This window comes from Sebastes fasciatus, chromosome 4, assembly GCF_043250625.1.
Source record: "Sebastes fasciatus isolate fSebFas1 chromosome 4, fSebFas1.pri, whole genome shotgun sequence".
NCBI classification, from domain to species: Eukaryota; Metazoa; Chordata; class Actinopteri; order Perciformes; family Sebastidae; genus Sebastes; species Sebastes fasciatus.
The window spans coordinates 15,672,014-15,694,643 of record NC_133798.1 but is presented as its reverse complement, the minus strand read 5'-3'; the positions used below and the strand labels follow the sequence as shown (position 1 = coordinate 15,694,643).

Genomic DNA, 22,630 nt, shown 5'->3' with positions numbered 1-22,630 from the left:
ACACACGCATGCATACATTTACTTATCACATAGCCAAAATAACACGTTACACAGATAGACGGCAGACAGGCTGACTCAAACTTAAAGATGATGCTTCATTTGGGACTAAAGTAACATATAACTGTAAAAGAAGTGTACCCACTAATTTAAAAGGATGCAATTTACGCAAGTGGAAATTAGTAGCCTTAAAATTACCAACACATGCCACTTATAGATGAGCGTTTTGCAGGTGCATGTGTGGCTGCTCTGCTTTCACTTCCTGCGTGCTTGCGTGTGTCATTGAGGAGTCAGGAATGCCACGGCCTCCAGTGTCACAGGTTTGAAGCTAAACTCATTAGTAATTTAAAGGTCGCTTCCATGTCTGCTCATATCAATTATTCACTCCAGTTTTTTTTTGTTTTCTTTTTTTTTTTTAAAACTGTCTTCTTGAAGCACAATCCAATATAAGACCTTGAATTATGCACAAGAAAACGTCAACGGTACAATCTAAGCAACTGGATGTCATTTAAGTCAGTGGTTCCCAACCTGGGGTCCAGCCAAAGATCACAGGGGGTGCGCCAGAATTTGTCTCCTCTGAGGTTGTCACAATTAGATTTGAAAAAGATATATATTTTTCTATTTAGAAGGCCACATTCTGTTTGAACCTAGAATGTCTGCACAGATGCATATAAAGATTAGGTAGACTAATATTATTAGTAGGCCTATTATAGTAGGTTGTAGCTTGTAGAATTAGATTCCAGTAGTGGCTGCGTAGGATTGTTTCCAACTCGTGTGATCCAAACATTTCCAATACCTCAAGAGCATTGTAAAGTCCAAAAATAAATATGTATTATATTTTTTTTATCTAACGAAATATGCTTCAATCCATATTTGTTGGTGTTTAGCCTTTAAACAAAACAACATTTTCACTGAGGTGAAAAAACCAAACTGTTTAGTTTCCCCCATGCAAAGACATCAAGCACCTGTATTAACGGGATGGTCTGGCAGCAAGCTAACAGCACCATAAATTACATTTATTTGACCATTCATATCGTATTATGATATTATGTATCTGCATTCACTTGGTGAAACATCATCACTTTATTTATGTTGACGAAACTGACGAGTTATATTCATTAAAGAAAGTTGATTTAATAAAAAAAAAAAAAAAGATAAACTCATTTAATACACTGAATCACTTTACTGAAATTGTGGATTTTGTTCAAGGATTTGTTTTATTTTTTTTTAAGGTGATGACGTCAGAAAATATGGGGGGGAGCTCAGTTTTTCTTAGATACTAGTAGTGGGGGGCTTCAAGCAAAATAGGTGGGGAACCGCTGATTTAAGTCATATAGTTGAAACTCATTCAACTGTAGAGTTATGGAAGGAAGGCTATTTTGTCAGTGACTGAGACTGGTGTTTCATCATACTTTAATTCCATGCAATCCATGATGCAATATGCACTTGCCAGTCCTTATCTGAGCTGAAGGGAATATTGCCATTAGCATGCCTGAGGAAACAAATATCTATACGCTGCTGCAAAGACAACGGCATACAAGAGAGCTCAAAGCCACAAACCAACATCATCTGCACAGTCTGTCACATCATGTGCTACAGTGATATACAAGACTTAAGTTCAGACTTAGGTGAGGTGAGTTATCAATCCAGGACTAGAGCAGGTGCACATTCTTGTGCAGGGCTGGAACGGTAATTTTACAACAAAAATATATGAGTCCGACAGAAAGAAAACACAGCTGAATGGATGTTTTCACAGATGAAAGTGAAGAATTCCTCCCAAGACATCAATCTGAGGTCACGGACATTACACGGGCACCACAAACTACTACTATGGCTAATGCAAGCCATTCACCGCTGGTTTTGATTGGATTCAACTTTGAAACTGAAACTGAAGTTCCCCGACTGTGACGTTCTTTGAACAACTGCCAGGAAAAGTTTTGAGAGAAAACCACAGGCTGTACAGATTAACATCTTACTCCATTGCTAAGGTCAGTATGCTATGCAAAACATCTCTTCTCAAACCCTTCCAATATTTACCTAGGGAGTTTCAACATACCTGGCCCTTGGAGAGAGGGATACAGGTAAACACAGCTATAGAGAGTCAGTATATGTGTGTGTGTGTGTGTGTGTGTTAGACCTTCAGGTAACCTATAGCAGCGTGTACAATCCTGCTACAGACTGATAAGATGTTGTCTTTTCCTTACCATAAAGGAGATTCATTCCACAAATATGCTGTTCCTGTATACTGAGATAACAGGCGAGCGCTGAGGAATGTACAATGTGTCATCAAACTATGAACAATGTGTTGCCTTCAGTTAATAATGAAGCTTTTGTACTGTGAACACACAGTCACATTGCTCACCTGTACAGTGCAGGTAAGGTTTTAGACTCATATTCTGAATAAACAACGTCTTATAAATGAAACATATTATTAGAATAGAGAACAGAGCAGAGATAAGAGGTTAGTTAATGCAACTCTCAGACACAAGGAAGAAAAAAATATATAAGTGAACATATATAAGGAGGAACAAAGGGACTATTACCAAAGGTGGTCAGGCAGAGTGCAGCTTTTCCCCACGGGCATCATTGAGATGTTCCAGAGTATTTTATGAAAGCATGAAGGTGCAGAGGTTCACCAATATAGAATAATTATAGTGCCAAGAAACTGAATCTTGTGGGGGTGTTTAATGACCCTATTGTCACTCATATCCGATCCACCTATTTGAGCCAATATCAGCCCGATATCCGATTTTGGCATTGGTGCATCCCTGATGTTTTTTGACATTTGACAAGAGAAGCCAAACGTCTCAAATGTTATCACAAGAACTTATCCTAAATAAAACAATAAAACTAGCTAACTCTGGATTTAAATCACAAAGTATCTGATCCCAAAATGAGTAAACACGATTACAAATATGACCAGAAATATGGTCGATAACAAAAAGGTTTTAAGGGGTGATACTCAGCCCTAATTGTACCCATTTAAAATACACAGAGAGCAAAGGGTGGAATCTGTTTGTGTTGCATGTGGATCACAAGGCTTAGGGTGGGCCTCTCAATAAGCCTGATTTATAGTCTGATGGGGAGGTGTCACACACGACTCTCTCTCCCTGTCATTACTCTGAGGAGGAGCAACGATCACGCCTGTCAGAGAAGTGGGGGGGGGGCGAGGATGTGTGGACAGTCAAGATGAGTAAGGAAAAGGTAGGAGGGCACGGTGCAGATTTATTGCTGATTCTCAGTAACCTAGATAGGAACACCTTCGAGACCAAGACAGTATATCTGCCTGATGTGCCTCTTCACTTCCAGAAAGCTGCCTTTCACCCCGCTGACTCAAGATCTCCGGGGTGATCTTTGGCATGGATACACATGCATGTACACACAGCTTAATACAAGGCTGCTGTTGTTGAGTTTAGACAGATAAGTCGGCTACCCCTCGGGAATGACAAAGAGAGAGGAGGGAGGGGGGGGTGATGAACGGTAGGCAAGACAGCACAGTGTTTGTTAAAGAGGGAATATTCAACAGCAGGAAGACAGACGCAAACACCAAGTCTGAAATATGTCAGAAGGAAATTGACCACAGTTACAACAGTATAGTCGGTTTTGAAGAGATGATAACTGAGGCCTTTCATAAAGGACCTGTTCATGAAGCAAGTTCACCGCGTTATCTGGATAACTTTTGCAATGCAAAACCTGGAGCAGTTCATGTTCAGTTCATTTGAGAAAAATCCAACTTTTACTCTGCCAAGGCACCCAGGCAACTCAGTAAACCTGCGTCTTGGAGCAGGGCCCAGGTCTGAGTCAAACATTGCACCTTCGAACGGCAGAGATGCGGGTAACCTGACGCTGAGTGTATTTCTTATCTGCTCATCTCTATGGATGAAAAAAGTGTCTGCTTTGGTCTATTTGTCACTGGGTTGTGGGAAGCATGGTAGTCCAACGAAAACACTCATATGACAGATTCACCTGTGAAAGCTGGAGCTACGAGTATCCTCGTACATACTAAAGAACGGCTTGTACGTGTCAGGCTCACCTAATTGACCCTTCGCTAAGCTCTGCCCCCACGCTGCTACTCCGTCAAGCAGTCAGAGCTACCAAAGAGACCACACTGTTACTAACTGTACACCCTGTTGAAATATCTAGCTAATTTTTGGGAAAAACAAAAAAGCAGTTTCAGAGAGTAGCAGACCGAAGTCTATACTATGTGTTTGAAGGATATATCAGGATGTGAAACAGATTCAGCAACAAAAACAGGTTAAAAAGATAAAGAGAGAAGCTGAAGCTGACAGAGCACATTGTAAAAGTGGACCACCATCACCAGGCGATAAAGACAAAAGACAATAGAATTAAGGAACAACAATCTTCCTGTAAAGCCGGGTAGGTCTCTAATCACTGTTACAATCATTAAAAAGCAAAAGCAGCATGTGTATACATTCAGTATACCTTCAGTAGCTAGCATGGCATAGAAGCGCTAAGGAGTTAATGCTCCACAGGTTTTTACATAGAAACATAACATTTTAGAAACGTATATCTCCTTCCAACTTCTCCAGGTAATGATTATCACATGTGCCCGAGGTATAACATTTAACCATGACTAGCTTAAAATCCCCAAAAAACAGCTGGAAAATTAAGAAAATCTGAAACGATTGCATGAAAGTCTATGGAGCAGAGCCGGAGAGTTGTCGGACCCTGGTCGGAGCTGGCCGGTGCTACGCTGTGATTGGCCAGTCTGCGTTTAAGGGGCGGGACTTGGCAAAGGGTCAAGTTTGGTCATCTTCGGTTATTTGGCTAGAGCTGTCCTGGGTGCCCTGTCTCCTAAAAAACTACAACACCCATCTTAATGCTGTCGTATGCTTCCAACTCATCATGCCGTGGTTCTACATCTACACTCAAAACAAAGCAGATAACATGATAATCACTAATGCTTTAATATTTAGCACATTTATATGACCTTTCAATGTCAGAGAGACCCCAAGGAAGATTTTTAGATTTTGGAACTGTCTTTTATTTATTGCCCATGTATTTGTGTCTAATAAATATGTGAAATTATTGCAGTTCAGATTTTTGCCCAGCCCTACGTTTGTGCACCAGTAGCTGCCATCTACCCATTTGCTTGTCTTGCTTCTAATGTGCTTGATCAAACACATCTACATTCAATGACAGGTCTAACGTCAAGCCTCTCAGCGTGAGGGATGAGTCTGTCAAATCCACCTGTCTCTCTCCTCTCCTCTCCTCTCCCGTCTGTTGATTTAGCATCTCCGAGCCCCGAGGCAGACATTTTCTCTTTCTTGCTGGCGTCTTGACCCCCCCCTCCTGGCCCCTGTCTGGGGCCCTTGGCTGAGGCACCATGTTATTTACTGGCCAGAGAGCTCTGTGTGCAGAGAGTCAACACAGCATGGCTGGTTGAGCAAAGGGAGCAACCTGCTGCTCACTCTCACATACACATCCACAGATGCGCACAATAGTCACATGACCGTCCCAGGGGGCTGGCAGAGATGTTTACCCGCGCTACAATCACTACACACGGTAGAATTGAGAGCCATGGACGGAGAAAGACAAACAGACACAGACGTCCATAACCCCAGCAACTATAACCTGCCAGTGGTTCCAACTGTGACAAAAGAAGATGAAATGTGAAGCTACGGGTTTGATGACGTGACAGAGCAAACACCCACGAAGGCTACGGAAAGTTCAGACCGACAAGACATGACAGCATTCACTCAGGTGAACTTTACAGCTTGCTGGACTCACTCGGGAACATATCCTTAGGTGGACTAAGGACATTCTTAGAGCAGGTGGTTTAATCTGACCTGGGACCTGAACATGCTGGATGAATGAAGAGGGATTCAGGCTAAGGGTGTGTATACCACTCAATGACCTAAAACTATTTCAAAAACATTCCCTAAAAAGGTTGACTGAAGACAAAAACAAGTTGAATAGCTTGCAGTTGGCAACAACCCATTCCCTTAGGGATGTGTTTTATCAAACCTCCAGCTGGGATCAGACACACTTGTTTCTGATCAGTCCAGAAATTTCCGCAGTTTTACAACACAGATTTTTTTTTTAAAGTGCCCTTGAAAAGGTTCATGTCTTAAGATCTAAAAGCAGAACCGCAGTGAAATTCCTTCTCCAAATCCCCTTCTTCCTCTCGGTAATTATAGCCTTCCAGCTGACAAACTACAGGTCTGTTGTGTTTGTCTTTATCACGTCCGATACAACAGGTGAAGTATATGCTGGGCTGGATGCCAGTCTCTTACTGGTTCTGCTTGCCAAGTACATAATACCACTTCTAGTACAACACAAAAAAAACACTTGGGGAGTGAAGGAGGAACAGTTCAGAACATTTCCTAAAAAACGTCCTGTCCAGAAACATCGCACAAGGAGGAGGATATTTTCTTCGCATCACTGAAAACTTGTAACATTGTACAACAGGCTGAGTACAGCATCCCGCACAAGAAAAACACAATGTTCCCCTTTATGAAATCCCGTGGGGGAAAAGTCTGCCATAGTAAACTTGGCGAGGATGATTTATTTAGAGGAGTACAGATGATTTGATGAATTGAAAACTGGGTTGACTTTGGATTGGAAATAGAGGGGTGTGAGGGAAGATGAGGGAGCCGGGTGTGAGGGATGCGAATGTGATGCAAGGAGGACTGGGATCAATCTTTTATCACTGCAGTGTGCTTTCATCCCTAATGGATCCGACATGAGCAGAGCACAGCACTACCTTTCCGTCACATTGCACAGGCAGGAGGAAGGACGCACGGAAAGAACAAGTGGGGGCAAGAGGGGTAGACAGAGCAACACGTGAGAAAGAAAGAAAGAAAGAAAGAGAGAGGGAGGGAAGGAGGGAGAAAGTGGTTCAAACCACCTTCCCAAAAAATAATCACAGCCCCAAACATGCAAACATATTATTTCGCCGACATGCTGTCATAGCGTTTCCAATTACCTCCGGCCCTGAGTGCATCTGCAGGAGTTGGGAAACACTCCTGATAAGGACAGCGAGAAATTAAGTCTCTTCGCAGCATGAAGAATGACTTTGAAAATTCCCATCAAGAATCCCCAGAGATATCTTGGTGCGCATGGGTGGACTTGCTTTCCTTGCCATGCGAGCTGAGTGACAGACAGACAGACAGACAGACAGACAGACAGACTATTCTAGAAAAAGAGGAGAGTCCATCTGTGTATTCGAGCAGTGAAAGAGCAGTAAAAATAACGTTGCGGAGAACAAGGCACGACGACTCTCAAGAGGACACTCTGCTCTCTCCATGCTGAACAGGCTCATTCATGTGATAGAAAATAAGAAATATCTAGGCAGTGAGGGAGACACAAAGGGGAAAGAGAGAGAAAAGAAGTGCTAACTAAACAAGGCTGGGAAGAAGAAAGCTGAAAGTTGTATAATGCGTCGAGACTGCTGCCATCTGATAGTTGCTTTAGGAATAATATCTTTAGTGCTTCAAAGAGAGGGGGCATTTAGCGTAGCAGGACATTATATCACCACTTCTCTGCTCTGTCCATCAAGTAACTGAAGCAAACATATTCATCTTTCAACATGTTACTGGTTCCAGGTAATACATGTTGTTCTATACTTAAGACAGCGGGTTTCTCAGGGAGCGTGTGGTATGCAGAGTCAGCATCAGCAACTGACACGGTTAAATGAGCAAAGATTAACTGGGATTTATAGATTTGAACAAGGGTTACCAAGTGCAGGTACTAAGGCTGGGCGATATGGAGAAAAACAAATGTCATGATATTTTTTACCTAATACCTTGATATTGAATAACGATTATTTTTGTCGATTAATCTGTAGATTGTTTTCTTAATTAATTAACTGATTAGTTTGGTCTATAAAATGTCAGAAAATTGTGAAAAATGTCTATCAGTGTTTCCCAAAGCCCGAGATGACGTCCTCAAATGTCTTGTTTTGTCCACAACTCAAAAGACATTCAGTTTACTGTTGTAGAGTAAAGAAACCAGAAAATACTCACATTTAAGAAGCTGGAACCAGACAATTAGGACTTTCTATCCTTAAAAAAATACTCAAAACGATAAAGCTTCACTAGGCAGGACGTTTTGGCATCATTGGGCAAAAAATCTATAATAACCTTTCAGCATACTGTAATTCAAGTGATCTGAGAGAAAACTAGACTTCTGCACCTCCTCATGGCTCTGTTTTCAGGCTTTAGAAAATCTAGCCCGTGACAGGAAACTTTTTCCAATCACAGGTCATTTCAGAGAGAGAGAGCGTTCCTATTGGCTGTGCTCCGGCTGGTGGGCAATGCTTGGTATTTTCTCAACTGATCTAAACATGGCTTCTGGGTCACAAACTTTCTCATTTTACAGATAAACAGTACACTACAAGATGTTTCTGAAAACATTTGAGGTGAGAAATAGGCATTATGGTAACAGAGTATTGATTAATTTCATCAGCGCTGCCTAGTTTGACCGTTTGATCAGAGTTTGCGAGTGATTGACAGCTCCTCAGAGACGGCAGGCTCCAGCTCGGCTCTGATTGGTTGTTTTCCTCCGGTCTGTGAAATCTTGCAGATGTCATTAGGAGCACCGGAGGACACAGAGGCACATGATTTTTCTTTCAGATTACCTGTCTCATGCACTACTTTCAGGATATAGTGACCGTTTTATAAAAATAACTTTTTTGAATCATATTTGCTCCAATTTCTAACCACTGCAGCTTTAACCGATTATCAAAATAGATGGTGACAATGAGATCATCAGTAATGTGGATATAATGACTAAGTGGGTAAAGGCAAATAATAGAGGAAAATGACATCACTTTACTGTAAGGCAGCCTTTAAAACCAGGAAAAGACAACAGTTTTATGCCATATTAAAATATTCAAAATCAAAGACAATATCTAGTCTCATATCACGATATTGATATAATATCGATATATCGCCCAGTTCTAGCAGGTACCTATAAATGAAAAAGAAAAAAAAAAGAGTGGGATGACTAGAACTAATATTAATGTGAGTCAATTTAAAGCCATAATATATGCTTGAGTCAAAGTTGGTTCTTTCCCCTACAACCATTTATTATAATGACATTATCACTCTGGAACCAAGTTCACCGTGTGAAACACACAGAGATAACACATGAGGTATAACTGTGCAACTCCCACAGTCAGTCAGGAACGAAAATAATCACCTCCCGGAGGGGGGTGAGGGGTTTCCAATCGATGGTCCCCGATTGGATAACAAATTCAGCCTGCTAATGAGCTCCGAGTTCCACTATCTGACACATACCATGCTGGCAAATGTTAAATAAGATGCTAGCCATGCATAACGATGAGTCAATGTTTAAATAGGCTTAGAGTGGCTCGGTGCATTAGTGTTGGCATTTGAGATGTGTAGCACGTTAACAGTTAAATGAGGTAGGAGAACATGCAGCGAGTGAGCTGAACTCTGCTCAGGCCCAGCTCCATAAATGAATCTTTAATCTTAACAGCGGTAAAAGGAGCAGCCTGTGTTACTGGAGGACATGAGCAAGAGATGGCCTGCACTTGTCTCACAGTTCCAACAAAAAAAAAAAAAAAACATGAATAGAGGCTGGCTCTCTGAGTCACACTGGGAATACTCTAAACACAAAAAGAAAAAAACACACAGAAAAAGTGAAAAAACACGAAAGCCCAAAGAGTGGAGTTTCACCCAAACAGGTTTGGGTCCTTTTGTTCATACAGGAATAGTTGGGTGGCGGGTCTAGTGTCAACAGGTACATGTAATGACACAGCTCAGCTCCCCACAGACAAGATTCTCCTTGTTTCTCTGCCAAAAAAAAGGTACACATACAAGCTTGCACTGATTCATAATAATAACAATAGCTCTCTTTACATGCAGGCTGTAACAGACAGCAAAGCCACAGACAGATCGGCTGAGTTCAGAGAAACTTCCCAACGCTGACATTCAAACAGGCAAGGACACATTCAAACAATCGCCACAAAAAAAAGCCCTTACACACTCACCGAGGGAGAGGATCTTCTCCTTCTCTTCTGTGTCTTGTCTGTGTTTTTTAAATTCTCTCCGTTTCTTTTCCTCACTCGGGGTAGGGAAATCCTTTACTTGTGACAGAGCAGCAGAGCCGGTTGTGCGGCTGGCGTGCGAGGCAGCGAGTGTGTGTGTGTGACGAGCGTGCGAGTCCAGAGTCCAGAGGTCAGAGTCCGCGGAGAGATTTAAAAAGGATGTCGCGACTCCTCCGCTCTATCTTTGCTGCCTTCTCCCCTCGCTTGCTGCCTCAGGAATGCACTTCTCCTGGGTGTCCTCGCCACAGCCGAGATCTGAGAGGCTGCTCGGGCTCTCTCTCTTTCTGTCTACACCCCTCCTCCTTCTCTCTGTCTCTCACCCACACAGAAACACACCCTTCCAGTCACTCCTCTCTCTCTTTCTCTCTCTCATTCTCTTTCTCCCCCTCCCTGCCTTGCCGTGCTGACAGATCAGGTACCTCCCCCTTTTCAGGTAGTTGAAAGCGTGTTTTCGGCTTTGTCGTTCTCTCTCTCTGTATCAATTTTCTCAGTTATTCTCTTTGTACTCCACATTCCTCAATGACACAAAGGGCTGCTAGTAAGGAAGCTCAGAGATAAGAGCAGAATAAACTCAAAACTCTTTTACATGCATGTGCATTTACATGCAAGTCTCTGCCGTTTGTACGATCTATAACCTGAGGCACTAGACATCCACCCTGTGGCCTCCAGTCACATGAACAGCTGATTACACAAATGAGTCTGTCAGGTGATTCTCTTCCTTTTCCTGGAATGAGGTCATAGTCCGGCACACCAGGTGCAATTAGTCTGCTGCCTGTGTGTGTCTCTCTGTGTTTGAGTTGGACAACGCCCTGTTGGAAAATGGAGAGAATGGAGCAACCCAAATCTGACCACCCCGGTCCAGAGAGCAACACATGCACAAAACAAAAGTCTGATCAGTTAATACGACTCAACATTCATTTATGAAACAATGCCACTGTCCTTCTCTCCCCACAGCCCCCTCCCAAACACCAACACAGAGCTAAGAAATGCGTGACCAATGGGTCAGGCAGCATGTGTGGGAGACCCTCAGCATGGGCCGACCCCTTTTTTTCTACTGACACCTCTCCTCTCTATCATCACATCTCCCTAAATCTTACATTTGTACCCTTATTAGCCTCTTTTCTCCCTTACCATCCCCCCTACACCTGAAACTAAAGAAAGACCACTGAAAATGGACCTGATACCAAGCAGACCAGTACCAGGCTGTACTGTCGCTAATGATGGTTTAACCTAGATAAAAACAAACATATTAAAACATCTTGGCCTGCAGACTATGTGCATATGATAATGAATAGTAAATACATATGAATAAGCATACAGCACAGTGAAGTAAACACCTGCTGTTATCAGCTGTTACTGTAAGATTGTCGTGCAACCGCCAGACTGTCTGTGTACAATGAACATGCTCATGGGTAAAATAAAAACTATGGTAAAGCCTTTAGAAAGTACAGGTATGTTTAACGAAGATATTAAAGCACTTGTTAACCTGGTAGACTATGACATCACTGTTTCTAAATTACCTAAAAAATATCTTTGTCACTCCAATGTACATGTATATACGCCATTACCGATATACAGTACTGTTTCTATGATAAGCCAATATCGGCCGATATTTCAGTCGGGTTGTTATTTTAACCTAAATGTAAGGGATAATGTACAGCAAGCCGGTCATTGTTGTGAAACTCTTTTCATCGTCGGTCCTGCATCGCCCTGAAGGGGTTTCTTTCACAACAATGACCCGCTAGCTGTACATTATCCCGCCTATTACACGGCTACATATTTAAGAAATCAAAAAATTTACACAAAAATGGTCCGCCAGAGTTCAAGATCAGAACTGCGCCCATAGCAACAGTCTGTTATACACAGCTGCGGTCTGTGATAAAGAAATAACAGACCATAGAATGCAGTGATTGACCAATCAGAATCGAGTATTCAACAAAGCCGTGTAACAATAGATAATAAATCCTAAAAAAAATGCTCGTCACAAAATGTGTTTGAATTCAGTGGCAAGGAGGTCCAGGAAGGGAATTCAAAAAGTTTAAAAACCAGACAAAAGTTATAAGAAAACATGACGCCAGTTTCAATATTCACCAGAACATTTTACTTCCTACCGAGCAGCAGCAGACCGACAACAATCACAATACCTAATTCCTCCTTGTGTTTACTTTGCCTTTATCTGACGTCAGATTGTATTCCGATCGGACTAATGAGGACATGCAGTCACAGCGCCTAATAACCAGCGTGCACATTGTATAAAGCAGATGTTCCAAAAATAGACGTCTTGGATTAATTGCATTAATTTGATGAATTAAATCGTGCAAACAAAAGATGCTGTAGCTTTTAGCCAGGCTGAGTCACAGAGGCCCGCAGAGACTCAGTTCACATCCATGTGAACTCTTTCGCTGTTCTGCCTATAAAGCAAAGCTTTTGGCACATACACGAGCTGTGTTGTCTGACAAATCACTTGAACCACACTGGTGAGGGGAGAGCTGCTCACTGCTTAGGTACTAAAGGCCACAGTGAGAAAAGCCTGAGGTGCCAAGGAGGAGTGACATTTTAAAAGCAGCAGAGGAGTAAGTACACTTTATGGATCCTCCTGACAGACTATTATTCTTCAGTGTTTGTGCGCTTGTCCATTGTCAGACCCACACCAACTTCATTTAAAAAGGGACAGTGTGTAGGATTTGGCGACATCTAGTGGTGTGGTTGCAGATTGCAACCAACTGAATACCCCCAGAAATTTTACACATTGTTCCTTTAAGGGCATTTTTTGTATGACTAAGCAGTGGTTAAGAGGTGGTGAGTCCTCTTTATCGGATTTGAGAGTCTAAAGATGGAAAGACAACAGGGCTGAAAACAGTGGTGGGTGAGGGCATTGTAATGTGATGTGGAGGATTATCAGTCCAAAGCCTCCCAGACTTCTCTGACACCTTCCCGGCATTCCTCGGGGCACCTCCCACTGCTATGCCTCCCTCATCTCACCCTCCCCTGTCAAACCCCACATATCATCCCTCTTTTTCTGCGTGACTCAAACATTCTTGCAACCCCCCTTTCCTCCTCCTCCTCCTCCTCCAACCCTCCCTCTGCATTCAGCAAAAGAAAGCTAAAGAAAACAAAGGCGCGGTCTAAAAAGCTTTTAAAACCTACGCTCTAAGAAGAAATCCTCCCCAATTTTGTACTTCTTTACTACTTATCCCCTGTTGCACAAAGGCTGAATATGCACTCAACTTCGTACTCTGAATAGCTATTTGACTGCTTTCAATCACCAAGCTAATACTTCGACAAGTGATAGTAGGTATAAAATGTGTCCAGAGAGAGGCGAGCCAGCCATAACTCAGCTCAGACGAGACAGGAAGATGGCTCTCAGGCTGAGAAATAGACTGGTTGGGTCTGGCAGTGGTTCAATAGGTTCTGTGGAGGGTAGCAGAGTGAGGGGAATACATGCTGATAGTGTCTTTGTTGGCCATTATTCACCAAGAATGAATAGCGTTAAGTTTCTGCCACGGCTCACCCCTTCCCGTCTTGCCCTGTTGAAATCCCCCACCCCTCTTTCGCTCTATTTATTCAGCCTTTCACTAAAAACAGCCTTCAACAGGTGGACATAGGGTCGGTCAGGACTAAAGCCTGGATGGTGAATGGAATGAGAGCGAACTACGTTAGCTCTATTTTCAGAGGCCCAAACATGTTACGAAATCCTGAACTTTTGTTGACATCGGTTTTCATACTCATGGCGAGCAACGCAAGGTAGCAATGCTCCGTTTTTGCCAAACATGCCTAAGTATAGCATTGCTGTCTCATTATGGTCAGGCCATTGCTGTTGCGCCAGTAGTGTAGCTATGCGTTGTGTATCATTATGACAAGCGAGATGGCTTTCACCAGCGAAGGTAATTGCACTGTTGAGACGTAAATATAGCACAAGAGCAGACAAAAGACTTTTGTTTTCTTCCCAGAAAAACCTGGCTCAGAAGATGATTCATGTTTTGGAAGCAAATGCATGTCACTATATCATCTCCTTACAAACAACAACAGCTGTATTGAAAATAAATTGCCAAGGTGATCCCGAGGAAAAAGAGATGACAGGAGGAGTACAAAGTAAAAAAAGACAGGAAGAGAGGATGGATCAACATACACCGCTGGTAAACAAACTTGCATTCCTCCATACACAGGATAGAAAAGAAGACAGAAAATAAATGCCTCAGCCTTATTTTTTCCTCTCTGAACACTCTTCAGATCGCACTAACAAAGCAAATAAGAGAATCTCGGTTGGCTTTTAGCAGCTTCCAAGTTGTCAGGACGTTGGCCGCACTCCGGCACGACATTTTTTCTCCCTTTTTATTCAGAACCAGTCCAGACCGGCTCAGGACTAAGTTACCTCCATTCAAAAAGCACGTCTACCTCTCACATAGCCTCGTGTTGTATTTTTGAGGGGCTATATGAAAAGCATTTTTTAGAGAGGAAATACATTTGGATCTAAATCATAAGCTGCGACATTGTCATTCAATGCTTTCAAGTGTTCATGTTTCAAGTAGCTAACTAGTGCCTCAGAATGTCTCATATCCTTCCTTCATCCCTTCTAGCGAAGCCGGTTTGTTTTCATCCTACTTCTAGATGTATAGTCATTCTCTGTCTCTTGAGATAAAGCTGTACCATTAGTGTCACACTGTGCTGCGCTGTGCTGCTCCTATCAGTAAATGGAAATAGGCTACAGCCAGCCTGTACTGGTACTGGGAGAAAGCTGTGACTGTCGTAGTGCTCTCAACTTTTGGTTGGATGGGATGTTGACTGTGGGCCTTTTCATTTGTCTCCGTGTCTTTCCCATGTAAGGCTGGGGACACACCAAGCTGACATCAAAGAACTAACAGAGACGAAGGCCACCCGCTGCGTCACCTCCCGTTGCCTTTGCCAAAAAAATTGCAATCAAACACACCGCAAAGACTACAGCCGAAGGCCAACTACCGGCAAACCGACGGTGCGGGACACTCCGAAAAAACTAGGCCGATGGACGCTCACCGACGGTTGGTGTGTCAGGGCCTTAAGAAGTGCAAGTGAGTCGGGGAACAAAGGAGAGTCAAAGTCAACAAGACGCTACTAGCAGTGACCCCCTCCGTACAAGCCTCAGGTCCTGACTAAGCTAAGGATTTCTCCAGACAGAAGGGGGACCCAACCCACAAGGCTACAATCCTTGTCAAGGCACGCTATGTGCACTGAGTGAGCAAGGAACCAAAGAGCGGGCAAGATGAGATATGAGCCTGCGTGGGGCGTTGGAACTACTGATTTAATGATGATCTCAGTAAAAAACAAAAGCCACTGGATGCACGGGAAATGCAAGTTAGTGACAGGGGAGCTATCAGGTGGAAGCAGGTCAGGGGTCGGAGGTGAACAAAAGCTTTGTAAGCCCCACACAGAGCGAGGGAGAGGCCCCCGGACGCACTCGCTGACGTCCAGTCTGTCTGTCTACATGCCTCCGCCTGTGGTTTGTTTGTCCGACAAATGTTTTCTTACATCTGTTTGTCGAGTCTAAATGCTTTTCCATTTGTCCTCCGTACAGACAAATATGTCACCCTCACTTTTCTGTTCATTTAGAAACACTGTTTACAATATTGGCCTATTCCACTCAAGTGTGTGGGGGAAAGGGCTACCCAAACACCTGCAGGAAAAACAGCATTTAAAAGCTTTCACTGCACCGGGGCCTGTCATCTATTTCCTTCAGTGGCTTTGCTGGATCAAAGGAAAGCTGTAGCTGTGTTATAGTATGAAAGAAAGTCTTTTGTAGCTACAATTATGACCTATAAAGCACTCACACACACACAGAGAGAAATGCATGCACGCCTACGCACACACATAAAGACATGGTGACACCAGTACATAATGGAGTTGTCTAATCATACCACTCTAACAACAGACATTTTAGTTCGAAGCAGAGGATAATATGCAAAACAGATTCACCAGAACTTCAAGTATGGACACTTGAAGACCTGTTGAATTTTAACGAGACCGGTGAGATTGCCGTCGCCATCTTTACCGGGGTGGTAGAGGGTCTGAGTGTGTGCTGGAGTGGGCATGAGACTGAATTAATGACGTTATGTGTGTGTCGGTGGATATGCCAGATTACTAATCAGCGCTTAGACAAAGGCCATATGTGTGCAAGTCTGTGCATCTCTCCCACACATCTCCCACACACACACACTCCCTTCCACGTCTGCGTAAAACCCTTTCAGCAGGAATGTCAGGACTGTCGGGTCAGCAGCGGTGACATCATGGCAGCCCGTCAGAAGCAACAACAAGGCCTCAGCGCCAGTTTCCTCCTGGTTGCATCAGCTGTGCGATACCAGGCTGTGGATCAATGACACACACTCTAGCCCTGCTTCCTGCTCGCTTTGTGAGTCTTCAAACATTCAATGCAGACAAGCAATTGGTATGTCTAAAACACCATATTCATGAAAATGGTTTCATTTCTACACCATCTGACCGTGCAGCCTTAAATCAAATATATATGCCTGCAGGTGACAAGAGACTTCAAATAGAAATTGGTCGAATTTATGGCCTCAAAAATAAGTTCATTTTAACAACCCCTGATGCATGACCTTACACATAACACGGTCTTCAATGAGACTCCAGACTCCTCACCTTCTTGAGGTGGTCTAAGGTCAACAGCCAGACATAAACGGCTTGATTGCTTACAAAGAGACAGGAGCATAGCCTGAGGGGAGGATAACTTGGTGAAGAAAAGTATGCATAGGGCGGGACTACTCAAGTCCATGCAGCTTTTCACATTCTGTGGTTATATGAGCAGCAAATATCAGCAAACCTAAACCAGCCCAGCATGTATGACGACATTATTCTCACTAAAATCAGTCACTTCTGCCACTGGCAATCTCTTCTTTCATGTGTCCCATGTCTATATGAGGGGGCAAGTGTCAGCTATAACAGATGCTAGTGTGTGTTTGCGTATGGGAGTGTGAGTGCAAAGGATCCTTCAGGTCATCAGATAAAGTGCACCTGAGGGAGGGGCGGGGAGCCTGTTTTTCAGTGTTGCCACGGTAACCCAATATAGACGCGACCACCTGGTTGGTGGAGCCCAACAAGGGGGGTGCAGAGAGGGCACCACTTCAGGACGGTAACCGTGGCCGGAAAATCCTCACAAAGTGGCCCGATTCCCAAACACAACCCACACTGTGTCTGTGCCCCGACGAGCGGAGCGGAGCGGAGAGCGCACACAGCTGTTGAATCTTTCATGGAACATAAAAAAGGAACTAAGCCTACTGTGCAGCTCTCATTACAGCAGAGGAATAACTTTGGCCCATCTTGACTGAGTTATCTACACATGGATTAGGTCATAGTCTAACCTGTTGGACATTTAAAAAGCCATGCCCAGCCAACCGTGGTTGTTGAAGTGCCATACCATAACAAATGTATAACATTCGTCTCAGAGTTAGTAGTAATCACAGTACACGATCATACTGGTGCTGAACACTATTTTCTGAATGATTCATCATCAGTTAATATCACTTATAACATATGGTCACAGTGCTAAGCATGCATTTCTCTAAACAGGTCAAATGATGTTACCATGGTGACTAATAAGACTGACGGGGCCTTCAAATGGGGTCGTGTTTACTGTGTTCACGAGAAGAGTCCGTATGAGTATTCACAACCTCGTAAGTGGAAAGTTTCTGAAAGCTCAGAGTTCACGACTTGTTTGTTGACGTTGTCAGAAATGGCAGATGCCATGGAAGTTATTTGTTGGTACATAATAAGTGAATATATTGTAATTTTAGTCATATATTGTAACTCTTCGTAATTGTAAATGTGTGAGGAAAATGTTGATATTCCAAACTGCCTCATCTTTTTCCTCTGTCATTATGCTTTTGCATTTACTGCATTATATTACCCGCTGAATTGCTAAATTGTTAGACTCTGTGGCTTCTAGACGCCGACAGTAACGTTAATATTGCCGTTGTTAGCAGCGGTGTTCTCACGACTTATCCACTTGAACACCAAACATATTGTGTGCACGACTTCCCATGTTGTAAACACGAGCTCACGAGTTTCATTTGAAGGCCTCATAATAAGAGCATCTGTCACATAAAAAAAGACCATTCATTGTTTAATCAATGGATAATACTACCTTTACTTTTAATGACTTTTGCAGTATTGAAAACAAGTTCAGCCATGTGTTCCACAAGACAAGAAACAAATAAAACATTTCTCAATCTCAATAAACACGGCCATTTGTTTCACTCACCTCCTGCAGTCTAATGGCCTCTGTGACTGCCTGCCCGGTGAAAAAGGAGAAGAGGAGGAAGAGCAACACAACCCTGTCACTGTCTGTGTGTGTGCCCACGGGCTACCTGATCCACCACCGCCTGTGGAAGACACAGAGTGACAGAGAGAGACCGGCTCAGAGCGATGCAGAGGGGGAGGAGGTGGGGGCAGCTGCAGAGAAAAGTGAAGTGGTGCCGCCATTCCCCGTCACCCGGGAAACCAACGCTCTTTCAAAGAAAATCGGCCAATGGCAAACACCGGCAATTGTGTTCAGACAAAAAGTCACATGACTGCCAAAACACCACTCCCTGTACACAGAGGGAGAGGGGAAGAAAATAAAAGACGTATGGTGTTGGGGGGCAGAGGGTGATAAAGAGGGAGGGGATATATAAAGAGGCGAGGACTGAAAGAAAAACAGAGAAAAAGAAGTGAAGTGAATTTGAGTTGGGTTACAGGGGCAGGGAACAGGTCACCGCGCCTGACTCCATCCCGCAACTGTCTGCAAGAAGGAACAAACTATTTCCATCTTCCTCACAGCAGCTTTCTACCCAACAGGTTGGCTGTAGCCTATTTCTGCTTGCTAAGAGGAACAATGCTGAGCAGCACAGTGTGACACTAATGGTACAGCTCGATCTCCAGCTGACAAACTCACACATTATACCTATCTACTTCCACATTAGGATATTTATAAGCATACAGAGCATTCAAAGTTCCTTCCTACACTGTATTCGACCCATAAAACCATATAACATTGACCCATAACTCGATAACCACAAGAGCACACAAAAGTTCGCCTTTGTCACAATATCTTTTTTATCACTGAAGTGGATTTATTAGGTGAAATCAATAAGGAATCACAAGTTCACGCTTATGTTTTGTCAGTGTATATTGGTTATCAGCTGATGATGCTGTTACTTGCTAGGGTTCATATTATAACAAACCGATGAACTGTGATGTTTCATTTGTTCCTATTTTATGTAGGTTGTTGTTCAATTTTTTTAAATTTTAGTTCATTTTCAGTAGGGGTTAGGAATTATTCCTTTAGATAGCTTATGTTTTTTGATAGTGGGGACAATTTTTTAAGTTGGGCTGACCACAGAAACACAGTTAAGATGTAATGTAATTCCTCTAATCTAATATAATATAATCTATAGGACTGTCAATCGATTAAAATATTTAATCTTGATTAATCATGACTGTCAATAGCGAATCTTGATTAATCGCAAATTAATTGCACATTTTTCAAAATGTACCTGAAAGGGAGATTTGTCAAGTATTTAATATGCTTATCAACATGGGAGTATATACACTTATTATTGGAAATCAGTTAACAATACAAAACAATAACAAATATTGTCCAGAAACCCTCACAGGTACTGCATTTAGCATAAAAAATATGCTCAAATCATAACATGGCCAACTGCAGCCCAACAGGCAACAACAGCTGTCAGTGTGTCAGTGTGCTGACTTGACTATGACTTGCCCCAAAACTGCATGTGATTATCATAAAGTGGGCATGTCTGTAAAGGGGAGACTCGTGGGTACAAATAGAACCCATTTTCATTCACATATCTTGAGGTCAGAGGTCAAGGGACCCCTTTGAAAATGGCCATGTCAGTTTTTTCCGATGCATCTTAAAAATCGCAAGCTTCTGTAATACCTTAAAGAAATTGGTGCCGTTAAAACGAATTTGCGTTAACGTGTTATTATCACGTTAACTTTGACAGCCCTAATAATATAATATAATTTATTATTGCAAAATATATCAACAGTCCTTTAAAATTCATATTGATACAATCCCAACTGAATGTTGGGACCATTTTATTTCTATGGGTTTAATGCTGCACATATAAAGTGCACTAATGGGAAACACAACAGAAATCTGCATTTACGCCATTTGCATATTTTAAAAAACCCAAGAATTTGGCATTTTCTTCAAGTGTTTTGACAATTCTTTGATGACTGATGAGGAATTGGCTCTGGAAATACTAGCTCATGTGGTCTGACACTTTTTCTTTGGTATTTTTTGTCATCCAGTGAGTAATTAGGCCTACAATGAGGATGCTCATGTCAACCGGTCAAGAGCAGAGGGTATTCATTACAAATACTAGGATCATTAATTCAACATTCAGGAAAAAATATAGTAAAACAGTTAAGCAAAGAAATAAATGAACTGTTCTATTTCTTAATATAGTATCCAGTATCCATTATTATCAGAATCCTGCTGCCACACTCAACTATCTCAACTATACAGCAGACTATATGCTGTCATTCACTTTGTGGATACTTTTGGTTATATTTTAAAGGTGCAAGTACAAAGACCAATGCAAACTAGTAGGTCATGTGAGGTCAGTGAGGGCATATTCAAGAACACTTGCTTTATTTAAATCATGTTTGCACAGTAAATTACAAAAATGGTTGAAGTGGAACATAAATCGGAAGAGAGAGAAAACCTTTTAACCAACTGTGCCGACCACAGTGGAGCATGATGAAAATGGCTAATGGGAAGTACAGAGCACATCTAGATCTACATGGAGAGGCATGTATGCAAAATAATACTATTGTCTAGGAGGTTGAGAGTGATAACGGTGTGCTATCCAGTCAAGCCAATTTTATTCATATAGTCCAATATCACACACATGCTGTCCGTATCACTGCACATGGCGCAATCATGACCCACAGATACTTTAACTCTTTCATTTAGAGCAGCACTTTGATTACAAGCCAAAGGGAACAATCCAGATCTTTCCAAAACAGCACCATGCTTCAGATTCAGAGGTGATGACCCTCATCTCAAACGCCTGCCTTCAAACAACCCCTTTGCACAGCAGAGGTCAGGGCTTAATGAAGCCAGCAGAGCCACACCATCTGCAAAATGCCATGATGCAGAAATCCCTTTTCAGGTTGACTAATTTGATTCAATATTAGCAGACGGGTGAAGGGAGACCTGAATATGCATTTAGTGGAAGTTATTTACATCATCCTAACCAACCCCAACCTTCAGGCTGGTCCTCCTCAGTTTCAGAACCACTAGTTTGCAGGTTAGTGTCATCTCAAAGCATCCTGAACAAGGAGACAAAGACTGAAACATTTTATTTTAGCTATCTGTATAAGTCGATAACTTTACTTATTTTTCCCCAAGTCTCAAAATCCCTATGAATGTGCAGTGTATCGTGTTTTTGCACTCTGGCATCAGCCCAGGCTAGTAAACGAAATTACAGTGAGGCTCTCCAGCGTACATTCCCAACAGAACAGTGAGACAATCCAGTCTCTACCAATGTTAGACAACAGGTTTATTACTCAGACTGAAATCACACACCTATCACTTTCTCCGCAATTTACTGCACACTTGAACACAATCATCTGCCTTGTAATACAGCGCCAGTAAATTGCCCTCCTTCAGCTGTGGCACGCAGATCTCATTCTCAGAAAAGCATTTACCAAGTGAAAAGAGGCCCAATTACCTCTCCACGGTGTGAATGTGACAGGATAGCTGATGAGCCGGGGCAAGAGAGAAGGTGACATAGCCGACATTATCCGACGCATGGACCGCAATGACAAGTCTAAGCTTCCAACATTGATTTTTTTTTTAAAACTGTAATTGAGAGGACTACCTGAGGATTAACAATCCTGTATCAGCTTGTCAATAGATAATGGGCACATTCTGGCTGTGGGTTTACCGCAGATTCTTGGGATATTTTTGCAGATGGAGCATGCAACTTGGAGATTAGACCTAATCATGAAATGACACTGAAAGCAGTCAGCTTCACAAGTTTGGGGAACAATAACGTACAGTGTGCAAACTGCTCCGCTTTAATGACTAAACTGCACTCGCCTATCAATTCTGTGTGAGACTATTTATCGTATTATACTGAAAAGAGTCAAAACAGAGCATGTGGGGCTAGATTTACATTTACATGATGCTAAGTAACATGATGCAATTTAATACTAGGGTTACATATTGGCAAGAATTTGGCGATACGATACCTATCATGATACAGGGGTAACGATTCAATATATTGCGATCTTGTAGGCATGGAGATATATTGCATTTCTTTCAGAAATGCAGAAATATTCAAACACCCTTTTAGAATAGCTGAAAATAACACATTTGTACTGCATGCAAAAAATGGCATGTTTTTTTTTGCCCCAAGCTGCATGTGATTATCTTAAAGTGGGCATGTCTGTAAAGGGGAGACCCTGGGGTACCCATAGAACCCATTTTCAGTCACATATCTTGAGGTCAGAGGTCAAGGGACCCCTTTGAAAATGGCCATGCCAGTTTTTCCTCGCCAAAATTTAGCGTAAGTTTGGAGCATTATTTAGCCTCCT

General features: G+C 42.5%; 1 protein-coding gene across 4 annotated transcripts in view; it reads right to left on the bottom strand.

The window, feature by feature from the left end:
• The window catches only part of rassf7a (Ras association domain family member 7a), a 39,687-nt gene that overhangs the window by 13,584 nt on the left and 3,473 nt on the right, over positions 1–22,630 (bottom strand). The window contains exon 2 of one of the 4 annotated variants that reach the window (XM_074632276.1): positions 18,279–18,399. The exons of 1 other annotated variant lie outside the window; for it this stretch is intronic. The gene's annotated coding sequence lies outside the window, so the exon portion shown is untranslated. Of the gene's footprint in view, positions 1–9,970; positions 10,390–18,278; positions 18,400–22,630 lie in introns of those variants that run through there. 2 more of the 4 variants (XM_074632278.1, XM_074632275.1) reach the window with 2 other exon arrangements.